This window comes from Salvelinus namaycush, chromosome 2 (genome assembly GCF_016432855.1).
Source record: "Salvelinus namaycush isolate Seneca chromosome 2, SaNama_1.0, whole genome shotgun sequence".
Taxonomy (NCBI): domain Eukaryota; kingdom Metazoa; phylum Chordata; class Actinopteri; order Salmoniformes; family Salmonidae; genus Salvelinus; species Salvelinus namaycush.
The window spans coordinates 65,611,783-65,622,982 of NC_052308.1; the positions used below are offsets into that span (position 1 = coordinate 65,611,783).

At 43.2% G+C, this 11,200-nt stretch overlaps 1 pseudogene; it reads left to right on the forward strand.

Annotated features, from left to right (window-relative positions):
* Positions 1-576: 576 nt before the first annotated feature.
* On the forward strand, positions 577-10,137 carry LOC120066306 (annotated as a pseudogene).
* The last annotated feature ends 1,063 nt before the right edge of the window (positions 10,138-11,200 follow it).

Below are 11,200 nucleotides of genomic sequence, written 5' to 3' on the forward strand. Positions count from 1 at the left end.
ATATGTTATGAAAAACATTTGACATAAATCATAATTGATAATTACATGCTTTCTGTTTGTGGCATTCCTTACTAGTAGTAGTAGATAGTAGCATAAATAACAACAATTAATGAAATAATCTGCACTCTGAAAATAAGTAAGAATTTGCATCAACAACAGGTTGTTTACCTTGTTATGTTGTGAACGTTTTTATGGTTGCCTAGTAGTGAGTGTGTGTAAATCACTTATGGAAATCAGTAGTCAGAGGGCTTAGCTACTCACATGACTCTTGTAGGTCATTGCAGACATCTCTCTATCAACTATATGTTGTTTGCTTAAGAATCCTACTGCTGCCAAGAAGACGTGCACAGCCACTGCAGGTGTTTGAAGTAGCTGCTGCTCAAGTCTTCAGAACATGTCATGAAAAAGCAACCAATCATCTATCATGATCCATCATCTAAATGCATGTAACTCTTTATTATCTGTGTCCAACGGCTAAGCAACTGGTATTGTAGCCTGCATCCATAAGAGCCAATTTATGCTTGATCCAAAAATGTGGTCGGATGTGTATGGATGGTGTGATGCAATTGCGAAGCCAAGCATAAGTTGGCTCTCACCATAAATGCTGCATGGCCTATGCAGACGGAATGACTATGTTGCACAGAAAGTTAAATATTGGGCCACACCTTGTAGACAAATCTTAGATTGTTGGTCTTCTGATCTATACATCTTTGATCTATAAACCAACAATAACTGAAAGCAGATTCTCAAGATTTAAAAAAACCTAAACAGTAATAGTTTATTCTAAAATGCAGAGCAAGGTGGAATAGCCTAAGTGACCCCCAAAACTTTTCAAGAAGAATCGTAACAATGCGCAGCACAGCACAGGTCTATTGTTCTTGAACACACCCAAACTGAGTCTGACAGCAAATATGGCGACGTCCATGAGGAGGGCATTAATGCCTTTGCATCGGATGAGATTCAGCAATTTGAAGGTATTATTTGAGAGAATATTGATTACATTAGCTATAAATTACACATAATTCATTGAAATATTGACTGCTCAGCCCCAGAAAATGCCACCGAAAGCTGTACGTTAGGTTTATAATCAGCAGTGGCTAGCTAAGTTAGCTAACCTAGCTTAACCCAGCAAGCAGATCTTTTTGGAAGGCAACTCAACTGACTGAGTTTTAAACCAGTTTAGCTACCTAGCTAGTCTATACTCTTTAATCAATCACCGTAGCCAACCTAAAATACATGTAACTTAATAAGATGTCATAATTGCATATTATAACAGTTTTCTTCAGTCTCTTTGACTAGCATTTTTGTATTTATTTCCAAAACCAAGTTGTTTGTTCAATTAAATGCATAAACGAAAATATACTCGAATGTGCCATCATTTTATGATATTAACCATACAATAATAACCATTTGATAACGATGTGCAATTCTCTAATCTCCATGAATTGCAAACCACATGAACAAATTGTGCTATAACCTTTATGCATAGACTGGTACTCCTTGATTTCTTATCTAATCCACCTGCTTTTCCCTCATGCAGAATGCAGAGGCTTCGCTGGAGGTACGGTATCCCCTGCCCTTTGTTGTCCCGGTAAGGACCAAGAAGCGCTACTTCGTTCCCCCCGCAGTGGGGATAAAAGGGAAGGCAGCAGCGTCGGCAGATCAGTAGGCCAAAGCCAGAGTGGCAGGTGTTGTCCTAAGGCAGGAGTACATGGAGAGAGCCATCAACATCGCCTGCACTGGTACAGACCTGTTTATGTGCGTATACACTTTTCAAAATGTCAGACAGTCTGACACTACTGCTGATTACTGCATATCAGCAGTAGTGTAAGACTGGCAGCCATTTTGAGAATATATGTTGTAGACTTGTTCTCAAAGCGAGCTAGACCGGTACAGTATCAGCATATGCATTATGGTTATCTTAAAGTTCAAACCTTCAGTTTGTTGTACACAGAATCAAAGTTAAGAGGGTTGCCACTGTTACAATGAAGCTTATAATATACGTAGTCACAATAACCAATATCTCTCTCCTTTCCACTACCACAGCGGGAGTGTTTGACCCCTATATCCCCCCAGAAGGTGATGCTCGTCTCTCCAGTCTGTCGAAAGAGGGCCTGAAACAGCGCACAGAGCAGATCAAACAGGGTGCTGCCTCCCAGCTAGCGTAAGACAGTCTTCCTGGGTCACACTCTAACATCTATCTTTTTGTAGGATATTGAGCAATCGTTCCTTATCTTTCACACACACTCAAATACTCCGACTACGAGTAGGAACACAGCACATGAGACAACCATAACAGCAGCAGGTGGGTGTTTCGGCCTTTAATCACTAAACACCCTCATTAAAGGTGGCCAGCTAAAGGGTGATCAAGCCTTAGCTTGTGTCCCATGCCCAATTAAGATTTCCCACGGGACTATGCAAGGCAGGGGCGTCCTCTTCCCTGAGCCAGCCCTACAGCTGACCGCATACCTCATATGCCCTCCTCAAGTTGGAGGGATCTGAATTGGGTTCTCGGGTGGGGGGGTCATGAAGTTATAGCCCAGCAAGGGTCCTTCCGTTTGATCCAGATCCACTGGCTGCCTCTTTCAGCTGCTTGAGAAACTGCTCTGACGGTCTGCCGCAGAGCCTGTCCATGAATTCCAAGTTCTTTCAGCAACCTGATGGTGGAAGAAGCCACGAATCCTCTGCATCCCACTTCAACTGGCCAGACTTTTGCATTCCAGCCACGCTGAGTTGCGTCTACTTCCAACTCTGTGTAACGCAGTTTCTTACGCTCGTAGGCCTCTTCAACAGAGTTTTCCCACGGGACTGTGAGCTCTATGATGTACACAGCCTTTCATGAAGGGGACCAGAGTACCATGTCTGGCCTAAGGTTGGTAGAAGCAATCTCACGTGGAAAAATTAGTTGCTGGCCAATATCGACAAGCATCTTCCAGTCCCGGGCCATGGCTAGGTGTCCAGTTTCTGGCTTCGTAGGAGGATGCTTGGGCCTTTTCTGTCCCCCCCCCCCCCCCCCCCCGGATGAATGTTGTTGTTTTGACGGGATTGCTGGTTGCAAGAAAACGTTGGTTTGCTTGCTGCCAGGCCAAAGCCTCCTCTTCCATGCTGGATATTCCCCACAATGCCTTGGTGTCTCAGGGCTGATGTTGCTTGCTGCACAGCCTTGAAATGGACATCAGCCCTGAGACACCAAGACATTGTGGGGAATATCCAGCATGGAAGAGGAGGCTTTGGCCTGGCAGCAAGCAAACCAACGTTCCATAAGGCAACAACATCTGAACGCAGGAAGCTGGTGGTCGAGGAGGTGCGCAGACAGGAGGAGACTGCAAGAAGTGCAAAGGCTGTCTCTCTTGCTAAACAAGGGCAATGGACGCGGTGGGAAGGCCTGGAGAGGAGAAAGATCAACTGGAGTGAGCTTTGGCAAATGGAGGCAAGCAACATCAGCTTCATCATAAGAGCTGTTTATGATGTGCTTCCATCACCAAAAAACCTACATCAATGGTATGGCGAGGACCCGACCTGCCCCCTCTGCCCAGCTCCAGCGACTCTCAGGCATATAATGACAGGTTGCAAGACCAGCCTCTCACAAGGCCGCTACACCTGGAGGCACAATCAGGTCCTCAAGAGCCTGGCTGCAGCACTTGAGACCAAGAGGAGTGCAACCAATTCATTACCTCCATAAACAAGCAATCCCGTCAAAACAACAACATTCATCCGGGGGGGGGGGGGCGGAAAGGCCCAAGCATCCTCCTACGAAGCCAGAAACTGGACACCTAGCCATGGCCCGGGACTGGAAGATGCTTGTCGATATTGGCCAGCAACTAATTTTTCCACCTGAGATTGCTTCTACCAACCTTAGGCCAGACATGGTACTCTAGTCCCCTTCACGAAAGGCTGTGTACATCATAGAGCTCACAGTCCCGTGGGAAAACTCTGTTGAAGAGGCCTACGAGCGTAAGAAACTGCGTTACACAGAGTTGGAAGTAGACGCAACTCAGCGTGGCTGGAATGCAAAAGTCTGGCCAGTTGAAGTGGGATGCAGAGGATTCGTGGCTTCTTCCACCATCCAGTTGCTGAAAGAACTTGGAATTCATGGACAGGCTCTGCGGCAGACCGTCAGAGCAGTTTCTCAAGCAGCTGAAAGAGGCAGCCAGTGGATCTGGATCAAACAGAAGGACCCTTGCTGGGCTATAACTTCATGACACCCCCACCTGAGAACCCAATTCAGATCCCTCCAACTTGAGGAGGGCATATGAGGTATGCGGTCAGCTGTAGGGCTGGCTCAGGGAAGAGGACGCCCCTGCCTTGCATAGTCCCGTGGGAAATCTTAATTGGGTATGGGACACAAGCTAAGGCTTGATCACCCTTTAGCTGGCCACCTTTGATGAGGGTGTTTAGTGATTAAAGGCCGAAACACCCACTGATTCGAAGGCACACTACTGAGAATGTGTCCCAAAATTGACATCTTAACCCAGTCTAAGAAATAAACCTCCCATGCCACTTTGTCAACATCACGGCAAATCGCATACCATCTATTGGCACAATGGACAGTTTTAACATCTCGTCCCGTGTTTTATGATTCTCCCAGCTAGCAAAGACTGTCTGCCATGTACTTGTTAGATATTCTTACTCTCCATTAGACTTAGACTGAGTACCTATTTGTCTCTTATATTGCATTAACTTCTTTGGCGTTGAAACAAACCCGATCACACTTTAAACAAACTTATAAAGGTTTTATAGTCCATTCATGAAAGCCTTATAAAGGGTTTATGAAGGCTTAAAAGTTGTAGTTCATTTAAAGTGGGAACACCAAACCTTCTCTCCACTGCAGGATACGCAAGATCAAAGAGCATGACGCTGAGTTCACCACAAAGGCGTTCCCAGTGAAAGCTCAGGAGATCTTCGTTGACGCGCACAACGCTCTCACACAGTAAGAGATACACTCACTCTCATATGACCCAAATCAACTGCTCCCTATCCTGCTTACACTCTTGGCTACCAGGCAAAGATGATCTGTGAAAGGGGTGGGTGGTGTCCCAAGTTATTCCAGTGAGGCATTTCTAATGGAAGTGAGATAGTGACTCACTGGTCATGATGGATATATTCCTTTCACTGATATAGCTTGCTGTGAAAGTCTGTTTAGGCTAATCTTGTTTGTCAATCTGAACTACCTGATTTGGCCTAGTTTTTTGGCTTGGTCATTAAGAAAATGCAGCGGGGGGGGGGGTTAATGTGGGTGTCTTTTGTGTGTTCGCACATGGTAAGTGTTTGTACATTCACTCTGCCAAAACAGTACACAGTTAGTCACTCAGCCTTCTAGATAACTTGAAACAGTCTAACCAGGTCTTGTCTTGAAGTCACCTAGGCTAGCTAGTGCTAGCCAACTTCTTTTGCCAATTAGCTTCAGCTGATTAGTGTGTGACCGTGGCAAAGTTGGTTTGACAATGGATAGCCTATCTCTGGGGCTAGTTAGGGACCGTCAATAAATTACACAATGTAAAGGGGACAATATTTTCATATTGCACATCTTTTAGATGTCTCAAATGCTTTTAATATTTGTATATCAATTTCTACAATTTATAGTTTGTTATTGAAATAAGGAGCAATTTACATTTAAAATATTGTCCCATGTACATTGCATTCGGAAAGTATTCAGACCCCTTTACCTTTTCCACATTTTGTTACCTTACAGCCTTATTCTAAAATTGATTATATATATATATTTTTCTCATCAATCTACACACAATACCCCATAACGACAAAGCGAAACGTAAAAAACAGAAATGCCTTATTTAGACCCTTTGCTATGAGACTTGAAATTGAGCTCAGATGCATCCTGTTTCCATTGGTCATCCTTGCAATGTTTCTTCAACTTGATTGGAGTTCACCTGTGGTAAATTCAATTGATTGGATATGATTTGGAAAGGCACACACCTGTCTATATAAGGTCCCACAGTTGACAGTGTATATCAGAGCAAAAACCATACCATGAAGTCGAAGGAATTGTCCGTAGAGCTCCCGAGACCGGATTGTGTCTAAGCACAGACCTGGGAAGGGTACCAAAACATGTCTACAGCATTGAAGGTCCCCAAGAACACAGTGGACTCCATCATTCTTAAATGGAAGAAGTTTGGAACCACCAAGATTATTCCTAGAGCTAGCCTCCTGGTCAAACTGAGTAATCGGGGATGAAGGGCCTTGGTAAGGGAGGTGAGCAAGGACCTGAAGGTCACTCTGACAGAGCTCCAGAGTTCCTCTGTGGAGCTGGGAGAACCTTCCAGAAGGACAACCATCTCTGCAGCACTCGACCAATCAGGCCTTTATGGTAGAGTGGCCAGACGGAAGCCACTCCTCAGTAAAAGGCACATGACAGCCCGCTTGGAGTTTGCCTAAAGGACTCTCAGACCATGAGAAACAAGACTCTCGGGTCTGATGAAACCAAGATTGGACTCTTTGGCACAAGCGTCACGTCTGGAGGAAACCTGGCCCCATCCCTACGGTGAAGCATGGTGGTGGCAGCATGCTGTGGGGGTTGTTTTTCAGCTGCAGGGACTGGGAGACAAGTCAAGATCGAGGGAAAGATGAACGGAGGAAAGTACAGATGTCCTTGATGAAAACCGTCTCCAGAGCGCTCAGGACCTCAGACTGGGGCGAAGGTTCACCTTCCAATAGAACAACGACCCTAAGCACACAGCCAAGACAGCGCAGGAGTGGCTTCGGGACAAGTCTCTGAATGTCCTTGAGTGGCCCAGCCAGAGCCCGGACTTGAACACGATCAAACATCTCTGGAGAGACCTGAAAATAGCTGTGCAGTGATGCTCCCCATCCAACCTGACAGGGCTTGAGAGGATCTGCAGAGAAGAATGGGAGAAAGTCCCCAAATACAGGATTGCCAAGCTTGTAGCGTCATACCCAAGAACACTCGAGGCTGTAATCGCTGCCAAAGGTAAACTGAGTAAAGGGTCTGAATACTTATGTAAATGTGATATTTCAGGTTTTTTATTTTTAATACATTTGCAAAAATTTCTGAGCCTGTTTTTGCTTTGTCATTATGAGGTATTGTGTGTAGATTGAGGGGAAAAAATATTTAATACATTTTAGAATAAGGCTGTAACGTAGCAAAATGTTGAAAAAGTCAAGGGGTCTGAATATTTTCCGAATGCACTGTACAATGTGTATTTTACCGATGGTCCCTAACTAGCTCCATAGGTATATCGAATGTCAAACCAAATTGACTATGGGCATTAAAATCTGGTTGTGTGCAGCTGCGCTCCAAAATGATGATTACTTGGGTGCTGCCAGCTTTGGGTATGTGGGCAGGATTGAAATAAACACAACCCAAGGAAAACTGTCACAGTACCCTTTATTCCGTGATATACCATTTTTTGCTATCTCTCAAACCTCAGTTTTGGTCGAGACGACTTATTTTATGACCAAAATAATCCTATTTACACTTTAGTAAATTTTGACACCAGGATAAATATTTTTGGCTCATCGATGCCACAGGTCGCTATCAAATCAAGATGTTGCTTTTTGGGGGTAGTCGCTCTTTTATGCGTATCACTCTTCTTCTGTCTGTGTGTTTCAGGTTTAACAAGGAGAAACTTCACTCCCTTGTGACAGAAAGATGTTACCCTGTAAGTTCTCCCTTCTGGCAGTTGTCACCATCACCAGTACACTTTCTTTAACTGTTAGCCTGTGTATTGTATAAACAGTTATTTATTTCACCATGTATATTTATCCTCAGTTCTATTTGCACTGATACAATCCCACACATGATGTTATGAAAATTGCTGCTGCTGCTGCAAATAGTGTGTTTGTGTGGTTGCACTTTAGTGTTGGGCGGTATATGGATTGTCATACCGTTTCTGTATCATACTGTGGTATGCAAGTGCACACATGTGGCTCTGTTTTTAAATGCTCAAAACAATTTAGGCAACCGGGCTCTTGATCCAGGAGGGAATTGAATGTCTCTGCTGTAAGCAAGATGCTTGATCTTGACGACATCTAGCCAGTTAGCAAACCAAATGCACAGCTGCAGCCCTGAGTTGGATATCATTTATTTGACATTTCTTAGTTATAAGTAGTGGGCTAGCACATACCGACCTCACGTGGTCTCTATTGCCCAAGCCTATTGTACTTAATTTTACGGTACAGAAATAACCAGGTATTTTACTAAGAAATAGTATGATAAAATGTTAATTATACTTGTAACCTATGTTATAACCTATAAGTTACTTGTTGTGTTTGTCTTTGGGATGCTCTTTTAACTTAGATGGCATTAGCTCACTGTCTGTCCATCCTGTGCAGGAGATGGTGAGGGGGAACCGCTACAAGACGCTGCGGTGGCATTTCGTGGAGTCCCTGGAGCCGCCCAAGGTGGTGCACGCCCGCTGTCCAGACATGGTCAGCAAAGGCAACATGTATGGGCAGGTTACGGTGCGCATGCACTCCAGACAGGTGAGACGGACAGTCGCAAACACACAGTGTGTCACTTCGAAAAGGGTTGTCATCATTTTGGAATACTGTCACGATGAGCCGTTAAACAAGTATATAACACACAGGTTGGGTACTATGGAATCCCACATTTTGAAACATTAAAATGAGACAATGGCGCTATGCTTAGCTTTAGCTATATTTATAGACTGAAACGTTCACATTGCAATAGCATTAGCATAGTAGTAATGAGTGAACCAATTAGTAATGAGTGAACCAATTCTCTCTTAACTCATTCTCTTTTTTCCTTTCCCCCCTACCTTCTCCTGCCCCCTGAATCTGTCCCACTCATGGCTACATCATCGTTTCACCGTAATCCTCTAAGGGTTGTGTTACCTGAATTAACATCATTCCTAAATTGTTAACTTGTCTGTTCTGGGGGTTGGACCTTGGCCGTCTACGACCGCTTCGGCAGACTGATGATGGGGAGCGAAGAGGAGCCCAGGGATGTGCTGGAGTACCTGGTTCTGGAGAGGCACCTCGTCAACCATTACGGCATGTGGAGGTTACATGGCAAGATAGTACCAGCCTGGGCCCCAGTGAAGGAACCCATCGTCAAGGTGACCTTTCATAGGAGTCTATAGCAAGTTTTCTGATTTAAAGGGGCACTTCACAAATTAATGAGGTTAAAAAGTGATGATGTGCCCCTTTGAGGGGTTGATTAGAAAGTTATTAGATGACTAATGAAATTCCTGAATACATTTTCAGTTCATTACCTGAATGGACTTTAAATGATTTGTAATGTACTGCAACTCTGTTATTTACCATATGTGTTTTGTCTCAGACAGTTTTGGGACTGGCCTTAGATTTCCTCACTCAGTGTTCTTAGTAACTTGTATGGTACACACAAGCTAATATGAGCTCCCATTTGTCTGGTTGTAATTTCTGCTCACTGGCTTTTACTTCCTCTGTTTCAGACTGTTATGATCCCTGGCCCGGAGCTCAAGCCAGGCGAGGAATTTGAGGGGCTCAACTATGAAGTGCCCAAGCCTAAGGCTGTGCAGTGGCACAAATAGACCACAGGTGGGAGCTGTAATTCTGGGCCAACACATACAGACTCAAAATCAACTGTTAAAATGAACATTCCATTTTTTTTTAAGAAAACTAAATGTAGCTTCATGATGTTTTCTGCCTTTTTATATAAAAATACACTGTTGTTCGTTACATCTAAAACTTGTATATCTAAAACAATAATAATCCATATTGTCCAGATCTGTACAGATTATATGGTTTATTTCAATGGTGAATATATTACATGTTAATTTAAAGAATACAAAAATAAAATGTCCCATCTCTTTTTTCATACCTTTTTGATTTCAGTGAATGTACATTTTATATCAGAATAATCTGTACTTTTCATAGGCAATACATACAAAAATAACTGAAATCTCAACAGAAATCACTTTCAACTTGTATACAAAAAGGATGCATTGTGTAATGATGGTGTTTGATTCTACTTAACAAAAAGACAGCACACCCATTCAAAAAACACATTACATGCATCAAAAAACGCTCACAAAACGAAGTTGGTCCATTGCGAATAACATGATATCACCACCGCACAAACTTTCATTTTCACTGAATGCGGAGATGTGGCAAATATGGATGGATACATTTGGTAAATAAAGTATGGAAATGGTGAATAAATCAATGACAATGGCCTTATGTACAGTTTTAGCAGGACTATACTGAGGTGCAGTTCTTTTTAGGGCTTCCAAATTGAGTTATATGCTTAAAAAAAAATAATGTGAAAAAAGGTTTGGTCTTGCATTCTCCTCAGTGTAGATCTACCTTTTAAAAAAAATATAAATTCATGTATTTATTCTTCTAATAAAATTGGTATTGTAAATGATTCAAAAGAACAGATTATAGCTAGCTCTTCACAAGTCAATATTGAATTAGTACGATTTAAGTTCTCTGTTAAAGTTAGATGTGTTATTAATATTAGCTCTGTGTCTGTGGGGACATGATCATGTTGTTGATCTACATTACTGACATTAAATTTGATATCCTTGTAGCCACGACTGTAATTGACACAATTGACTTTGAAAAAGCACACAATATTACAGCTGGAAAGCTGTCCTTAAATTGTTTGGAATGTGTTTATAGCAGGCAACAAAAGGACATGCATCACCACCATTGTAATCAGTGATTTCCAAACTGCTGGATGTGCTTACAGGTTAACCTGAAGGAGCACTGGTCTTGTGTAGATTATTTCCCTGTGTGTCTATAAGGAGTTATCACCAGCTTCGTAAAGCTCAGGCTGTTATTTAAACACATTGTCAACCTTTCACAGCCATAGCGATGGGGTTTTAACTGTGTGATACAGAAGAGCCCATTGTCACTTAAACACACAAAGACCGAAAACAATATACCTTTCTAAAAGGGGTAAGAAGAAGGAGAGGGACTGCATCCAGACGCTTTCTCTGATTGAGAACCTGGGAGGGTAAATGTACCTCTGGTGGGCAGAGCATTTGCAGATCCTGGCCCAGGGGTGTATTGCTTGTGGAGCAGTGTCTTTCTGGGGAGTGTTATGGATGGACAGTCCAGGGGCCTTTGCTACATTCAGGTTTGCAAAGGTCATGTCCGATTCATTACCCCCCCTGCTATGGGACAGCTTTGCACAGTGACCCAGTCAGTGAATCGGGTGCAACAACTCACTGAGACCATTCTTGTTCTAGCCAGTAATTGACAGTCTTGGCGT